Source organism: Puma concolor, chromosome C1, assembly GCF_028749965.1.
Source record: "Puma concolor isolate L17-30 chromosome C1, mPumCon1.1.hap2, whole genome shotgun sequence".
NCBI classification, from domain to species: Eukaryota; Metazoa; Chordata; class Mammalia; order Carnivora; family Felidae; genus Puma; species Puma concolor.
In genome coordinates, this window is record NC_141674.1 from 176,492,605 (window position 1) to 176,511,613 (window position 19,009).

The window sequence follows — 19,009 nt, forward strand, 5'->3', positions numbered from 1 at the left end:
AAGGGTTATATTATTACCTGGGGTAAAGAAGAAGATGAGGAAAAGAAAGGAAAAGATCCTCTAATATCTCATTTGAAAAGAGATTTAGTCATGACCGTTATTCTATTTCTTTATCTTCAGGCCAAACCAGTACAGCTCTTGGGCTCCAGAAATTCTACTGAAGTGAGATAGACAACACAGGAAGAGCGAGGAGTCTTTGCACCTATAGATTAGAAGCAAGTGGAGTGATTTGCCATGTAATCTGCTAGTCTTAGGTTTCACCTTAATAGTCTAATGTGTGGGGTGAAGAGGAGGATAGGGGTTTCTGGGTTCTTCCTCTCTTGAAGAAGGATTATTTAGTTCAGGAGCCACAGGACATGGGAGAGTCGGCAAGCAAGTTGGAAGTAACGTTTCAAAAGAGGCCACAAGTTACGACGACGGCAGACCTTTAAATTAGTTGCCCCTCCCACTCCAAGTCAGAAACCCTAGAGACAATGCTAAGTTGTACCCTTGACTCACAACAGAAATGGAGTAAGAAATTGAGCTCTCCGTAGTGGTTAAAGTATGTTATTAAAGTTTTCTACATCTAGTGCTGAGGCACTGAGCCTAGAGAACATAGATGTCTCTTCTTCAAAATTACAAACGTACTGTGGTTTCTGGCAGTAAAATAGTATTTCTTGTGGAGTCTAGATTACCTTAAATGTCCCACACCAACTCATGTTTCTTGGAATCTATGCAGCTCAGGGTTACTCCTACTAACTTCCTTGAAAGGAAAACTCCTGAGGAAAACTGAGGTTATCTCTAAAATGCTCTATCAAAAGTACATTACTAGTTTTAAACCTTCAATAGTTGATTCAAGAAAGCAAGCCAGTGTGTCACTATAGGGCGTTGTGTACCTAGTTCACACAAATGACTGGTTTATAAACACATAGATCGGTGTAGGCTTTCATAATCAACCAGATCTTATATGAAATATTTTTTTTTTAATTTTTTTTTTCAACATTTATTTATTTTTGGGACAGAGAGAGACAGAGCATGAACGGGGGAGGGGCAGAGAGAGAGGGAGACACAGAATCGGAAACAGGCTCCAGGCTCTGAGCCATCAGCCCAGAGCCCGACGCGGGGCTCGAACTCACGGAGCGCGAGATCGTGACCTGGCTGAAGTCGGACGCTTAACCGACTGCGCCACCCAGGCGCCCCTGAAATATTTTTAATATCACCTTTGCCTAAAACAGAGCTTGTGAAGACACCATCATTTTCTACTGACTGTAGTTGAAATATGTGAAGTCCTTGATAAAACTAACAGCTTCTTCTCACACATCCTATCTATCTAACAAGGTAAATTTACATCACACAGTTTCAGTCATCTAAGAGGAATCAACTCAGAGATTTGGAAAGTATACAGTCTATTTCTGTTAACTGAGTACTGATTCCTCTTTTACTCTGCAGGAGATAGCATCCTTTAGTAAGTGACCTGAAGAACCCGGATTTACCTTGGGTAGTGTTGTATTAGATACTACCATGTGACAAGATTAATTTGCAGATGTATCCATGTGTCGCTGTTTCATCCTGCTTAAACCTGTAGGAAATAAAGTTTAAATATCAGGAAGAAAAGGAATTTTATGACACTGAATATAGTGATTTAAAATTAATTGTTAGGGGCACCTGGGTGGCTCAGTCGGTTAAGCATCCGACTCTGGCCCAGGTCATGATCTCACAGTGTGTGAGTTCGAGCCCCACGTCGGGCTCTGTGTTGACAGCTCAGAGCCTGGAGCCTGCTTCGGATTCTGTGTCTCCCTCTCTCTGACCGTCCCCCATTCATGCTCTGTCTCTGTCTCAAAAATAAATAAACATTAAAAATTAAAGAAAAATAATAATAAAAATAAAATTAATTGTTAGAATTTTTGTAAGCAATTCAAAATAATTAAATTCTATCATAACAGATGTCAAAGAGAATCTTTGGCAGTCTCCAGTGCCAGTGTTCCATTTGGAAAGCCTCTAGCTCACAATGAAAACTGCTGTATTGGTGATTAGGTGAATTCATTCAAATTGATAGTCTCTGGAATATCTCTCTGAAATTGTTATATTTCTGGGATTCCTATCATTGCATCTACTATGAAATGCATAATCTCATTAAACTGAAAAATCCAAATCAGGCAACTCTTGCCATTATAATTTTTTTACATTTTCCTGAAAGACAAATTCAGTTGTCCTAAACTATTGATTCTAGAAACTTTTAAGATAGTCTCAAAATGTAGTCTGATTTATTTTCATGAAAATATGACCTTCTCCCCTAAGTTATAAATACTTTTACATGTTGAATATCACCTTAATATTATATTAAGCTTCTGTCTCAAAAAATGAATCACTCCATTAAATATTTTTCATAGGAAGCATGCAGAGTTTAGACACAATTATGCCACTACTGTGTCTAACCTCTCTCTCATCAAGAAAATGGCTCAAAATAGAATCAGCTCTTCACTATGCTCATTGATCTTGCCTTGATTCCACAAATAGATTGTGTTCTAGCATGTACAGTCTTAGAATAGGTCCTGTAGTAGTGCATCAACAAAGCCTGTATCATAATTTTACTTTAAGACCGAAACTCAGAATCTTCTGGCATTTAAATTCCCTATTATATGCAATAGTGCATGAATATAGCCCCACCCTTGTTTTTGTAATCTCTAAGTAATTTACAAACTATTTTAGACTAATACCCCATATCAAGTAGACCTAAAGCAAGTGTCCACTTGTAAGTTGGTGGTTTGATGTATTATTAAAAAAAAAAAAAAAAACTCAGTATAAAAAAAATTAAACTACCAGAAAGAATAGTTTAGTATGAAATGAAAATTAAATCATGAGTTTTGAAAGATTTTATCAGGGGCACCTAGGTGGCTGGGTCAATTACGCATCAGGCTTCAGCTCAGGTCATGATCTCATGGTCTGTGAGTTGGAGCCCTGCATCAGGTTCTGTGCTGACAGCTCAGAGCCTGGAGCTTGCTTTGGATTCTGTGTCTCCCTCTCTCCCTGCTCCTCCCCCATTCACACTCCATCTCTCTCTGTTTCTCAAAAATGAATAAATGTTAAAAAAAATGTTTTTAAAAAATAATTTTGTTCAAAAAATTAAAAAAAGAATTTATCAAAGTTTAAATTAATACTAAATTAATTACTTCTTCCAACAGATTAATTCTACCATTTTGGGATATCTTGCTGGAATTCATCCTAAAATGTTCACTGAGATACACCCCTACCAAAACACACACGCACGCGCACACACACACACACACACACACACACACACACACAAAGGAAAAAAAAGGAGAGAGAGAGAGAGAGAGAGAGAAAGAGAGAGAAGCCAGAGGAGGGAGGAGTTCAAATATTTGTGGATGTTTGTGAACAACAAGATGATAAAATAGTAATGGCATATCTTTAAACAAATTATGTCAAAACCAGATCTTCCTTGTTTTATGTTGCAATACATTATAAATTTGCCCAAGGAAGTTGGCAGTGAAAATGCTCTCTTTTAAAAATAAAAATGGCCTTTCCCACAGATTCCACTATAACTCAATTCTCTTTGGAAATAAGATGGTCACTTACCACTTACCTTTAATTCTTTATAATCACTTCTAGCTATTCTGTATTATCAATATATCCTTTTTTTTTTTTTTGAAGAAATTTATTTTGCTTCTTTTAAATATTAGTAACCCTCCAGTTCTTGTGGTGCTGGATTATCAGTTTTTAATTTTTATTTTATTTTATTTTTTATGTATTTATAAGCACGTAAGTATGTATCTTTTTATTCAGTCTCATGTTATTCACTGAAAGATTATAACTTGCCCGGGACTATGTTGTGGACAGAAAAGAACATACTGACAAAGCTTTCCCCAACCTGTTTGTGAATTGCCTGACACGACGCTTCTGCCTGAGCTTCCAGACCAGACACCTTCTACATGCCAAGGGGTTTCCAGCAGTTTTGTGTTCCTCAGATGCAGATTATTTTTCCTCAGTGATGGGGCGGTCCAGGTTCGGTCTGATGAAAAAACCAACAGACCTGTTAGTTTGTCATTTTTTCAAGCCCTGTCATTTATATAATGTAATATTGTGAGTCACTTTAAATCCATTTAATCATGGTCTAAATGTGTTTTCTCACAAATGACAAAAATTACATTTAATGTCTTTGTCCAGTTCCTTCATATTATACCATTTTTTGGATCCCTATGGGTAAAATCAGCCACCATTTCCATTCCCCTACCATCCATCCATACCTAAATAAGAGCAGCATCTCTGACTCTTTATCACATAAGCTGACTGTGTACTAAAAACAACTGCATTCCCCTTTATAATACTTGTCCCTTTTGCTTACAGTAAAATTCCTACTTAAGCTTCAGGTCAACTATAAGTCAAAGGTCCATGATGATAAAATTAAATTATGAATAAAAAAGATTCCTTTCCAGGCTAATACAAGGGGAGGGAGAAAAAGTTTATTATCTATAAATCACAGCAATAATTAGAATTTCTCTTATTTAGATGTTTCCCTGGGTAGTATCATAATATGAAAATGCCCCAATTCTAGTAAAATTTTGAAATTTTAAAATCGTTTATATTGCATAATTAATAAGATTTAAGTTATCATGTTGGTTGAATTATGTTCTCAAAACTTGTCTCTTGGATTTGTATTTATAAACAGCAGCTGTTTAAACTGTGTGAATTCCTAATAAGCTCACTTATTAAGTGGAATTAAACTATTCCGCATTTGTTTATAGCTTGTAGTAAAAGATCCACAGATTGTTGATATAACTTACAAAAAAACGTATGTGATGAGATTGCTCTACAAATTATCTTTTAAAATTAATTATATTTATAGTAATCATCTTAAATTCCACCTAAAATAGTTTGTTGCACTTTTAAAATATGTGTACATTTCCAAGGGCATTTAGAATACATTATATCTAAGAAAAGCACTAAAAAAGTAGAATCTTTTCATGCATAATGTTTTATCGGTGCATCCCAAGTTTCTGTATTTGTGTTTCTTTTTACCCACTGCAGTCTTCTGGTGGTAAATTATACACTCTGTACATGGAAAAATTTTCAATTTTAGTTATTGTTTTACTCTACAATTATATACTGAATTCGAACCATATGCTATGAACTATGCTAATCAAAAAGAACTGAGACAATTGGGAGAGAGGAAACACATTTTTTTTAAGTTTATTTACTTATTTTGAAAGGGAGAAGAGCATGCATGCATGCACATGTGTTCAGAGGAGGGGCAGAGAGGGAGAGAGAGAATCCCAAGGGGCTTGATCTGGGCTTCATTTGGGGCTTGATCTCACCAACCATGAGATCATGAACTGAGCCAAAATCAAGAGTTGGATGCTTAACTGACTGAGCCACCTAAGTGCCAAAGGAAACACATTTGAATATACATATAAAGTAGTGTTATGAAAGTATTATAAATTATATTATAAACCTCTTTATTTATATAATCTAATATATAATCTAATACAATTTTTGTAATATCTAATTGTTAGATTAATTATATATTAGAAAGTACTGTTTTTATACCATATTTGTACACTATAGTACTAATTAGGGTTTTGTAAAATACTCCAAATGGGCAATATAATATGCAGAATGATGTAACAAATATCTATATAGCCACTGCTCATAATTTAATGTTTTCATTAAACATAATTTGATGTTTAATGAAACATGTTTCATTGTTCATGTTTCATTTAACATAATTTAATGTTTTCATGTCTTTGCTTCATATTTTTTTGAAAAAATAAAGTATTACAGATAAAACTGAAGCTCTCTGCACAACTCTTTTGGGTTGTCTTTCCTCCTTCTTTCCCTAGAAGTATTCACTAACATGAATTTCTGTTTTATTTATTGCAATTCATGATTTTATGCTTTTAATACATGGGAATTCTAAAACAATGCATAGCATTAATTTGCATACTTTTATACTTTTGTATATGGCATTCAACTTTATGTATCTTTACTTCTTTTCCCATATCAATATTATGCATTTTAGATTTATCCACATCAAAATAATTCTAATAATTTCCAAATAAAAGCATTGATTTTGTGACTACTTTTATGTTTCCCTATTAGTGTGTGGGAAGCATTTCTCTAGGATATATTAGAAATGGGATTTCTTGGTAGGGTATAAGATAGATTTAGTCTGCAACCTTTCCAGAGAGGTGTACCAATTTACTCTTCCAACAACCCTGTATAAAAGTTTATGTTTCTTTCCATGCTTGCCAATCGTTGTATTTGCAGACTTTATATTTCTTGCCAAACTGATGAGCATGAAGCAATAAGTTGTTGTTTTGATTAGTAGAGAAATGGGTTCCTCTCATAGTTTTATCAGTTTCTTGATTTTTCCTCTTGTGCATATATATTCTGTTTGTATTCATAGACCAGTTTTCTACAAGCTGTCACGTTTTCTTTTCACATTTTAAATACTAAAGATCTAAAAACAAAGGTGCCCATGGATAGCCAGCTGAAGGACCATAATAATTTATAGTAGCTTTTAAAGTCTTTATGGTTGTCATGAGAAGCAGATCAACTAAAGTTGATAAAGCATTTATCAAGCCTGGCACATGATATGTACACAATAACATTCATCACCACATCATCATCAATCATTATCATCATCATCATTATACTTATTATTATTATTATTATTATTATTATTATTATGTATTAAATTTCTGTATATATGTGTATCTGTTTCCAAACTCCGTATTTAATCACCAATTTTCTTTGGGTTATTAGATAAGTGGTATTTATTTTCTATTCCTCTAATTTTATATTTTTGTACAATTTTGTTTACATGTGTGCTTTGTAAGAAGCATATAATAGGACTTTAGTTTGTTCAAATCCACTTATTTCTAACTTTATAGGTAAATGAAATACAGTTATAAGTTAAGTGATTACTAATATATGTAGGCTTAATTATCTTACCTTATTTTATAATTTGATTATCTGTCATCCTCTTCTTTTAATTATTTTTTTCTACTTTCTTGTCTGCTATCGCACTGATGAAAGTTTTCTACATTTTCCTTTCCCTTGTGGTGTTTGGAAGCCATTCTTACAGCAGTTGCTTTTATGTTTTTGACATACAATCTTAACTATAGACTTTTCTGTCAAGGCTTAAAGTTTATGATTATTTTTATTCTCCTGAACACTACAAGCTCAGCATGCTTTAATTACTTTTGTGTCACTCTTCAGTCTCGAAATGTCTGTAATTTCATGTATATTTTGATTACCATATAAAAATGTAATTTGATTTTTCAGTGGAAATAAATCGCATTTTTTTTTCTTTCCCACCTTCACTCTACATTTCTTTTTTGTACAGTGGGTACTTTTTTCCTAACTGTCTCTAATGATCCCTGAGGCACTTTAGGTTACAACTAGGTCTAATGATTATACATTATGGGCTCCTCACCATGTGATACTGGAGATATTGTGGATTCAGCCTTCAGGGTGGCACTCAGCTCAGTTTATGGACCCAAGGCTGAATGTTGCCTTCCCAACCCTGTCCCACTAGCCAGCAGTATCCCAGGCAAAAGAGAAAATGACTAGCATGTTGGAATTCTGTCCGGCTGGGTCAGTGGAGCATGTGACACTTGCTCTTGGGGTTGTGGGTTCGAGCCGCATGTTGGGTGTAGAGATTACTTAAAAATAAAATCTTTAAAAAGATGACTAGCATATATTTGCAGCCCTATTTCATAAGTGGAATACTGGAGGGTGTCTTGGTGGCTCAGTAGGTTAAGCATCTGGCTCTTGGTTTTGGCTCAGGTCATGATCTCACAGTCAGTTGTGAGAGGGAGCCCTGTGTTGGACTCCACACTGAGCATGGAGCCTGCTTAAGATTCTCCCTCCTAGAGAGCCAAAGTATATGAGACTCTTAAAAACTGAGAACAAACTGAGGGCTGATGGGGGGTGGGAGGGTGGGGAGGGTGGGTGATGGGTATTGAAGAGGGCACCTGTTGGGATGAGCACTGGGTGTTGTATGGAAACCAATTTGACAATAAATTTCATATATTAAAAAAAAAAAAAAAAAAGATTCTCCCTCCTCTCTTCCCCTGCCCCCACTCATGCTCACTTGCTCTCTCTCTCCCTCAAAATAAATAAACATATTTATTTACTCCACTAATGAGTAGAATACTGCCAGCCACCTTGCCCCTAAACACTATGCCTGGTTATGAGGCAAGTCTCATGTTTGGTTAAATATTTTAAAACCCAGTATCCCAAAGGGGCCAAACCATGGATACTTCTGTTGGTTTCCAAATCCAGACCCTTCAACCCTGTGACTTTAGCCTGACTAACTCCTCTGCATTTCTGGTTCTATTACCGGTTCACAGACATACCTATCTTATTTTTGAGGCTGGTATGTCTTTTGGATGTGTTCATGTTTTATTTATCTATCTTTGCTTTTGGGTGTACAACAGAGAATAAGCATCAAACCAAGAATGTACGGTGCCATTGTTAGCATAAGTCTTGAATTAATTCTTCTAAATCTAGGTATGCTTAAAATCCAAATTTCATATTGAGGAAAAGAACTATGACTTATACTTTATTTTACACAGTCATTCATGAAACTATGGGTTACACAGTTAGTGATAAGGCTTATTTAAAATAAATTACCAACTATTGATTAGTTAACTGTATGGATATTATCAAGGTTGTTACTTTTTATGAGAAAGCAGGCTCTATCATATTACCTGAAATATATTAGTGAAATTTTGTGATGGCTATGAGTATGCATTTATACAAAGGCAAAATAATTCATTTTTTTTTCTGTATCAAAATTTTTTAAATATCACAGTTTGGAGAATAGAACACTTGCCTTGTATTAATTTATCACAAATATATAGTTGCTCAAGAATCCCAGTATTTTATAAGGTATAACAATGGTTAGATGAAAAAGGGAAACAAGTCTCTGCTTTTCTACTTAAAATTATAATTGCTACTTTGATTATGTAACAAGTTTTAATTTTAGATAATATCACATGTTTATGTTTATTTTTTCTTATTTCCAAAATCAGATACAAATGATTATTCTTTTCTAAACTCCTCCCACAATATGCTGACCAATTTACATTTATCCAACATCCTTTAAATGTATACTTACTTTCATTACTTGTTTGAGGTAACAAATCTGCTACTTGTTAATAATGAGCTGAATTTTAATACTTTTTGTATTTTTATGAAATTTCTATTATATTAACTATGCCTATTTCCCACTATTACATTACATACCTGGCAGCAATTATCTTGGCTGATATCATTATACATAGGTACTGCTGCTGAATTCAGAAGTTACTAAAATAATACTTTATGTAGTTCATACTTTGTTTAGAACACTTTAACATATACTAACTTACTGAATTCTCAAAACAACAATATGAGAAAAGCAGTGTAAGCACTCTCCCTGCAATTTATAAATCAAATACAGTAACCTCGGATAATTATCAGTCTACTCACCTACAACAGCAATGGAAAATAACATCCAGATCATTTGGTTCAAAACAGTTTTCCTTCAGACATTGCAAAAATATTGAAGTAGAAGACAAATGACAATAGTAGGATATGACTCTAAATTACAATGAAGACCACGAAATACTTAATTTTGTGAGGTTTTTTTTTTTACCAGATTTTAATTTTAATGAAACTTTTAGTACATAACCATTCTTTCCTTCCCCCTGTAATGGTTTCTGGCCCAGTCAGTTCTAGGCCAGAGGTGGTCCAAGAAATGTGTGCTTACCCAATGATACCTCTTGGTGAGAGTCTTCCAAGGATTCAGGCCTGAACTATTCTCAGCAAAGGTTCAGTAATTTAAAAAAAAGTTCAGTTATGAAAAATTGTACATCTTAGAAAATTAGAAAAATAATTACTTGTGGACAAAGAGTGGATTTATGTAGTTTTCTCTACTGAGAACACTGGAAATTACTTTCAGGTAAGAAAATAGGTTTTCCAAATGTTTGATAGGGAGAAGTTATATAGACAGAAACAGATTTATTTACTTGAGTTAGTTTAGCAGGAGTAAAGACGTTGGTCAAATTATATATTACATACAATCAGACACATACAGATGTTTGTAGATATCTATGTTTGTAGATATTATAGTATTAGACTTTGGATAAAGTAAAAATGGATACCTTTGAAATCTAGGATGAATGCATATGTGTATAAATATAGGTATTCTTCATCATAATGAAAAAAAAGTTATCACATATATGTCATACATACATTTTCAGAGTGGATAACACCTAAAAAACAAAAAATGGGAGACCAAACCAACTAGCCCTTGCCCAAGTTAGATGATTGTGTTAGAATGGCAAGGGGCAGGAAAAATTTGAAAATTTATCATACAATAAAAAGGTTGTCAGTTTGGGGGGTGGGAGGGAGGGGAGGGTGGGTGATGGGTATTGAGGAGAGACCTTTTGGGATGAGCACTGGGTGTTGTATGGAAACCAATTTGACAGTAAATTTCATATATTGAAAAAAAGGTTGTCAGTTTGTCTTTCATAATATTATTAATCAGTTCATATTAATTACATATATGTAATATAGATTTAAAAAATTATTAGCTTTTCATGTAACTTGAGGCAACATGAGTTAAGTAACAGCCTGTGAATAATTTCTAGCTAAAATTATCCAAGATCGACCATATTTTCACACCCTCTCTTTCCTAATTTTCTTTATGGACTCACACTTAATGTTGAAGGTCATATATTTATCTTTTAGTCATTATTGTTTTCCATTTGCATTATTATGGCAATTAAATGAAAAAAAAAGTGTCAGGCAATAAGATGTATTAAGTACAGTATGCCTGAGGACATAATATTAAACACAGATTCTGCTATTACTATCAAAATGAATATTAAAATAACAGTGCCACTTTGAGGATAACGCTACTTTAGAGAATATTTTCCAATAAGCTTACCATATAATAGCAGATAATTATACTGACCTAATAAGGTTTCTGTGGAAGATAGCTAATAAACTATTGAAAACTCTATTCAGATACACAGTTCTTCAAGACTACATTATAATCAGGATTATTGACAAAAACCATCAAAATGAATATGATTTCTTGATAAAATTAAATCTAGCAATGAGAAAAAGAAACAATCTAACTACACACACTATTTTTCAAATAGTAACTTCAGACCACATTCTGAGAATGCTCAGACCCCATTCCCTCTAAGAGGTTGGGCGTACATAGATTTAATGTCAGAGGCTGGGTCAACAAAAACAACTGCAGCAATTATCATGATTTTACCATCATCAGAGTTGAAACACTTTGAAAACATAAGCATTAAAAATAGACATTTAGAATGCCAGAAAGTTCTGTGACTGAAAATGTTCCATTGGCCTTAAAACAGTGTAATCAGTATGTCTCATGCTTACCTCAAGAGCCTTGTCAACATCCTATTTTGTCCATTAAGCTGCAGAGTAAGAATGGGAAGATCATTAATCAAATTGGTGTCATGTATATGTATATGTAAATTGCAAATGTATGTGCAGGGAATTCTGAATGGATATGCAGGCAAGATTTAGATGACAAATGTGTAGAAAGCCTTAAGGCAATACTAAAACTTTTAGACCTTTAAAAATTCAAAGGATGACCTTTAAAAAGATAACTCCCCATATGGTTTTTAAAGGCTATAAGTAAACATTAAAATTTAATCAGCTTAGTATTCATAAAACAAAACTATAGGTATCAGACATGATATCTTAAATCAAAATACAGATAGAAAACTCAGCAATCTGTTAAATAAACAACACCATAATGCCCTAAACTTGTGACATTTTCATTTTCATTTCATTTCAAAAATTTTATCTTGGATAATCAGGATCCTGAAATTAAAATATTTTTATTTTAATTCTTCAGAATATCTGCATCTTGTGAAATCTTTTATCCATGCCTTTTTACCACCCTTTTTGACAGCCTGGGATAGCCACTGTGCCCCTTTGTCAACTATAGCCAAGCACACTATCAACGAAACAGAAGCAGCTGGTCATTAGCCAGCTCTAGAATTTTACCTGGTCTTCCTCTTGCATCCCTCACTACCAGCAGTGATGTCTTGTTTTATTTTTATTTGCTTTTCACATTAGCCATTTGAATGTGCTTTTGGTTTGTGGAGCTTACTTTTTTGGGAAACCTAGACTAACATCACAGCTACGGTAAAATATGTACTCACTACATTTTCATCATCATTCTCTGTATTGCTTCCAAAATGTGTGCTTCTCTGCTATCAACCACTTCCAAAAACTAGATTTTACATTTATTATTCAAAATAATGACGATACCTATACCTCAGACTAAATTTATCTTTAATCTTTTTTTGAAATTATAATGTATGCTTAAACGAATATACAAATATATAGTAGTGAGTGCATGTACGTGTATGTATATGTGGAATGTGGTGATTAGGGAAGGTGGCAATGCGGGATGACTCCTAAATTTAAAAGAATTAATCTATATTTAGATATAGTGAATAAACCAAATTATCATTGTCCCTATGAAAGTCATGAGTGAAGCAGTCAAACTCCAATATCACTGCTTTACAGGTTATCGTGGCTCTGAGAACAGTGGGGACCTCTTTCAAATTCTGAGAACTAAGTTTATTTTTAACCATATGGAGTAGCTACCTATGTGGTATAATTTGGGAAATACCACATGACTGCCAGTGACTATATCATGGTGGCACTGTAAGAAATGTCCATCACAGGGGTGCCTGGGTGGCTCAGTCAGTTGAGCTTCTGACTTCCGCTCAGGTCATGATCTTGTAGTTCATGAGTTTGAGCCCTGTGTCAGGCTCTGTGCTAACAGCTCAGAACCTGGAGCCTGCTTCAGATTCTGTGTCTCCCTCTCTGTCTCTCTCTGCCCCTCCCCTGCTCATGCTCTGTCTCTCTCACTCTCAAAAATAATTAAGCATAAAAAAAAAAAAAGAAATGTCCATCACAGAGAAAATAATATTTATTCAGCCCAGATTTATTGAGCATGAAATACATATTTGGGAAAGTACATAATCCTTAGAAGATTCAGGATATCTTTAGAAACAATATGTGTTTCTCTAGAATAGGGAAATGTCCTGGCAAATGTCTATAGTCTCTTCCATTACTGCAGTATTTTCCAAAGTCTTTTCTGCAATGTTAATGGGTTATATAAATAAGATTCATTATCAAATAATTTGGGGGAAATAAATTATTAAGTTTCTTTCCTCTGGGACTTTGTAGTGTTTTTCTGTGTTAATGTGCATAGAAAGGGGATATTGCAAAGTTATGTTAACATTTTCCAAACTCATTTAAAAATGATTGCTTTTGAGATGCACACCATTCTTTGATACTAGAAAGGTAAGGCACTTTTGAGAGGTAAGAACTGTCATAGGGAAATAGGTAATGTTATTTTCTGCTGAGACAAGGTTCAGTCTTTATTAATCGTGGTTTCCATTTAACCAGTCTTTCCTCAAGGAATCAAAAACATCACATTATACTTTTCTTTGGTCCCCACTTTAATCCCTTTGGGCTCTCTTCCAACTTAAATGGTGAGATCAGACAGCCAGGGCTGTGGTCCTGCTTTAGAGGCTCCCTAGACTGAGAAGGGTTGGCACAAGAGGTTCTTGGTGTTGGAGAAAGTTATCTGACTTCTTGCTCCAGTCCTCACACTCATTTGCTTTTCTGCCAACTGAATTAGCTTTTTCTCACTAGGGGATAAGATTAATAGATATGAGGCCAAAATGGTCATTTACCTGCTTGAACTTAAGCTTACCTTTAGCAATGACATAGAGCCCTTCATCTGATCCTGTATAGCTCATGTAGGTCTTCCAAAGGTGTTTTGATCTCAGCCTGATAATGTTTATTAACTAGGCCTCCAAATCTATGCATACATTTTCCTTGGGTGTCTCATAGGGCAATAGAAGACAAATTAAAGATAGATTATTAGTGGTCCAGGTCATTTGTTTCCCTCATCTCAACCAATTTCCCCATAGATTCTTAGAAAGCAGTTCTTGATGAATCAGTCTCCTATCTCCATATTTCTTGCTATCAGCACCACACTCACAGCCACCAAATTTCAACATCTTAGACCTTTCCTTCCCATTCCTTAACCTCTAATTCAATGTCATTTCTTTTAAAACGTTTCCCAGATTTTCTTAGTTTAGGTATGTTGGTCCTATGAATAATCTATTATACACATCATCACTAGATGATGAGTTTATTGAGGGAAAGGACTGAGTTGTTCATCTTCGTGTTCCTAGAAACCGATATAGTAGTAAATATATGTTGACAAAGAAATACAGAAACAAATGTATAAATGATTTAATAAATAAATTAACATATGAAATAATTCAGGTTTTTCTTTTATAATTTTCCGATCCATTCTTAATAACATTATACTTTTACCTCAACCATAGCCATAGGCTTTTATGATGAATATCTTGTTTTTAGTCTCTCCCATTTCAATCTATTATATCCTCTACTGTCTTACTTATTGTATTGTATCATCCCCCTGATAATTTCACTCTTCACCTGGAGAATTCTCAATGACTCCCAAATGATATAATCCATGATAAAACAGAAACAAAAACAGGCACACTCTCAACTTCTCTCTTGTATAATAATGGTACAAGTTAGCTGGAATAGGATAAACTCTTCTCTCTCTCTGTCTTTCATGATGTCACTGGCTCTCCCATGGGTCTACTGTCTTCTCTTAACTTTCTCTGTCCATCAGATTCCTGAGCCCATTTTTATTTTCCAGCCATGGCCATCATGGCCCCTTCAGATTCTTCTCCAGATTATGACAGTTGAGCTTTAATCTCTACCACTTAACCGGCCTATTCTTAGTGCATTTCTTAACTTAAGCTCACTGCCTCAGCTTGATCATTTCACAAAATATTTCAATATGTGCACAAAATATTTGCTCTCTAGAGAAGTGAGGCAGCATCTTATGATTAAGGAACATGTCTTTGTAAGACCCACCTTAGCAGGGCTGTGGGCAGGGTGGGTGATCTGAGGATAAAATGTGGAATGAAAAGTGCTGGTGCTGGATCCCGTCTGCATGGCTAACTGTTCCAAGCTATCTGTCCTTGGGAAAGTTTCTTAATCTTTTGTTACCTTAATTTCTTCGTTTGCACACTGGTGATTCAAATAGGATCAACCTGGGATGTGAGGATGATGTGGCTGCAACATCTGCCACCCCATTGATTGCCAGGGTTGATTCCTCTGATCTGGCTGGCTAGGCAGATGTCCTCTTCCTCCCTTAGTGCTCCATGTGCATCCTTCTAGAAAATATGTGCTCAGTGGGAGAGGATGACCTTCCCAGATAGAAGAGGATGGTTCTTGGGTCAAGGGTATATGAGAAGCTTTGCCCCTCTGCTAGAACCTCCAAACAAGTTCTTTACTAAGACAAACCTCATAGGACTGGTGTATTAAATGACTATACATGTAGCATGTAGAATAATACTGACCCATGGTATGTACTATAAAGTGTTAAAGGGTCAATTATTTTCGAATTCCATCAAGGCTTAGGTTAAATAAAACCTTTAAAACAAATTTATCTGTAGACCGCACTCACTACCATTCTTGGGACAACTAAAGTACAACTGTTATTTCTTCTCCCCTGGGATTGTCCTCCCTGTATTACATTACACAGTTCAGGCTTTCTCCCTCATCTGTGTTCTTATTTGACCCTCATGCCTGGAAATAACACATATCAAATAATTGCTTAATTTAACTCCAAATGGAAATCTTAGCTTTGAATTATGAATTTTTGACAAGTATAGTACTTTCTTTCACTATTTGCAGGATATATGTTTAATATTAAATAGGATTAGATCATTGCAATACCTTTTCCCCCCCACTTATAAATTGCTGATCTGAAAATGGAAACTCAGCACCTCATCTGGTCCTCAAACTCTCTCTGCTAAGAGTCTTAAGTGTTGTCCCTTATTTATTAGACAAGAATAGAGTTAATGTGCACAACTAACACTGGCAAATTCTGAGATGTCAGCTGATCAGGCTCCTATTATGAATAATTATCTTATGAAAGACTCGTGGTTGTTTAAATTAGATGAATAATTGAAATAAAATGCCCAACTTACTAGTTAAAAAGATCAATTACTTGAGCATAGTTAACAAAGAGTCCTAACTCTAATGTAGTTGTTAAAGTTGTATAAATGCTCCTTAAACTTTGTACATAATAGTATTCAAGTGTCTTGTCTCAGGAAATATTTGTTTATAACAAATGCTTGGTTTCCAATGCCATTTATCTTTTTTTTAGGTTTTTATTTAAATTTCAGTTAGTTAACACACGGTGTGATATAACTTCCAGGTGTAACCATCTATCTTTTAAAAGAAGGAAATAAAATGGTCAAAATATACTAAAAACAAAAATTGAAGGCTGCCCTAATGGTTAGAAAAACTCTTTATTGCATGACTAACCCTGTTTATGCCTAGTAGTGGTCAACATACAAATTCTGACCACCCTTTCTTTTATAATATAATAAATATAATATAATATAATATAATATAATATAATATAATATAATATAATATATAAAATAATATAATATAAATAATTATTTTTGGTACTTCTTTAAAAACAATTAATCTCTTCTTTAAATAACCAAATATTTTGAAGGTATTTTATTGCCCACAGACCCACTAGAATTTTATCTCTCACAGACAGAGAATCCAAACTCATCTTCACATCTAATTAAAGACCCCATTGGTTGATTTTAAAAAGTGAATTTTTGCATGACAAAAATAAGAATGAATAAAATCTTGAATGACTGAATAATCATGGCCAACAGGAAAGAAAACTCCCATCTGATACAGGATATCAGTTATTTAAAAATCAAAATGCCATTATCAATTAATCTAAAACAAACCAAAAACAAGCTGTGATTCCAGTTAGCCTAAACAGAAAAGTGAGAATGGCATAGGGAAACTCAGGCAATCAACAGCAAACCTGGAATATAGGGCCAATGAGGGGAGCCAATATACAGGTTACACAGGATTTGACCATTCCCAGAGAGATGCCCACTGCTGCCACCAAGAACATCTTAACTTTACCAACACACAGCTAGCTAGACACTCGCTGTCTCCCCCACCATACTCTCCACCCAGCCAACTTTCTCTGACTGGTCCCACTTCAAACGATTCTCAATTGAAATATATTCACCACAGATTTCTACATATTACAGATTGTGTTTCACTTGTTTCTAGACTATTATGAATTTTTCAGTAATTGTTACAGTTACAAATACCATTCAGTGTGTGTGTGTGTGTGTGTGTGTGTTTGCATTTGTAGTTTTGGTATGTATGTGGGGTTTTTTGTTGTTGTTGTTGTTGTTGTTGCTTTTGTTGTTGTTGTTTTTAAGATTTTCCCAACTTGGAGTGCCTGAGTGGCTCAGTCAGTTAAGCATTGGACTCTTGATCTCATCTCAGGTCTTGCGCTCAAGGTCATGAGTTCAAGGCCTGCATTGGGCTTCAGGCTGGGCATGAAGCCTATTTAGAAAAAAATCAAAATTAAAATTAAAATTAAAATTAAAATTAAAATTAAAATAAATAAATAAATAAATAAATATTTTCACAACTCTTATAATCCATAGCTAGCTAGAGATCCTAACGATGATGTGGAGGGGAAAAAACACAATATTTAATTGGAATTTATGTCTCAATAGCAAACACAGTAATGATAATTCAGTAAAGAAGATAGTCAACAATCATATAAATAAAACATAACTCAGTAACAGTCAACAGAACTGGGAAAGAGATAACTTTTTAAATACGTAAATCATCTTTACATAAGTATATATATCTCCTACGTGTTCAAGCGGAGACATGTTAGCCAACAGCTGAAGCTAGGAGGTCATCCCGTAACAGCAGAACAGACTGGACCACATAAATGTGGAACTGGCAATCCTGCTCTCTGTCACAGTGTCCAGGCCACTGAATTCAACTCTTAAATATGCAAGCAGTAGTTTGCTGCCAAAATATTTAACAACTGAGCTTTCTAAGTGCAGCTCCAATGTGAATGTTGGTTGATATTTTAATTTACATTACAAAGGAAGATATATGTATAACAAAGGTGTATACCAAAATTTCAGTTGTTTGTCCATGATGTGAATGACTACTTTGCTTAATTAGGCAATAATGCTTGAATACTGAAGAATATTTCCTCCATTTTTTATTATTTTTGCATTGCGAAATCTGCAGAACCCACACTCTGTTGAGACTTCATTAGTAGCATTTTAATCCATTAAATGTAACTTGAGAATTTATTCAGATTTATAGCTTATCAAGATATTTCTAGTGGATTATATATCTAGTTTATACATGTGTTAAGATGGTGGTTCCATTTTTACTTCATCTTTTACCATCTAAATTTAAAGATGATTAATGAATACAGTGCTAGAGATAGTACTTCATATGTTTATATACAAAGATAAAATATTTTTCAAGAACTCGTTGATACTTCATTAAAATTTATTTTATTAAGTAGTAAGAAAGAAATATAAAGTAGTCACTAAAGTGTGCTTCCGGATCTCATTCTGGCCAGGGTCCCTTTGAGAATGTAATGGACATATAAATATGCACACAACATTAAATATCTGAGGATTCAGTAATCCAAATATTTTAAAAATGCACATACACATATATATGCACTCATTTTCTATCTGATGCAAGCATTCATTTATTTTGCTGAAGGACAAAGACATGCTAAGTTCCTTTTTCATAGCCCAAATTGATTTATACTTACAAATGAATAAAAAGCATAATGTAAATAACTAATACAATTTAAAACTTCCTATCTTTTCTCAGAAAATTAAACCAAAGTATCTAATCAGTCCAATGTGTTTAAATAGACTAAACCTGATTTAATTATGTGGTTTCTTTCTTTTAAAGTGTGCCTTTGGTACTAGATGTGACTCATTAAAAGTTGTGATATGCCTTGCCAATAAAATCTAACAGATTGCACATTAAAACCAGGTAATTAAGTTAATAT

General features: G+C 34.2%; 1 protein-coding gene and 1 long non-coding RNA gene across 2 annotated transcripts in view; one reads left to right on the top strand and one right to left on the bottom strand.

Annotated features, from left to right (window-relative positions):
- GULP1 (GULP PTB domain containing engulfment adaptor 1) overlaps positions 1-19,009 on the top strand; it is a 773,858-nt gene that overhangs the window by 364,322 nt on the left and 390,527 nt on the right. The window lies entirely within an intron of this gene.
- LOC147578587 (uncharacterized) lies at positions 12,962-13,890 on the bottom strand. Its single transcript, XR_015254314.1, has 2 exons — positions 13,772-13,890; positions 12,962-13,147 (listed from the first exon to the last, which is right to left on the bottom strand). It is a non-coding gene; the product is annotated as an uncharacterized LOC147578587 (long non-coding RNA).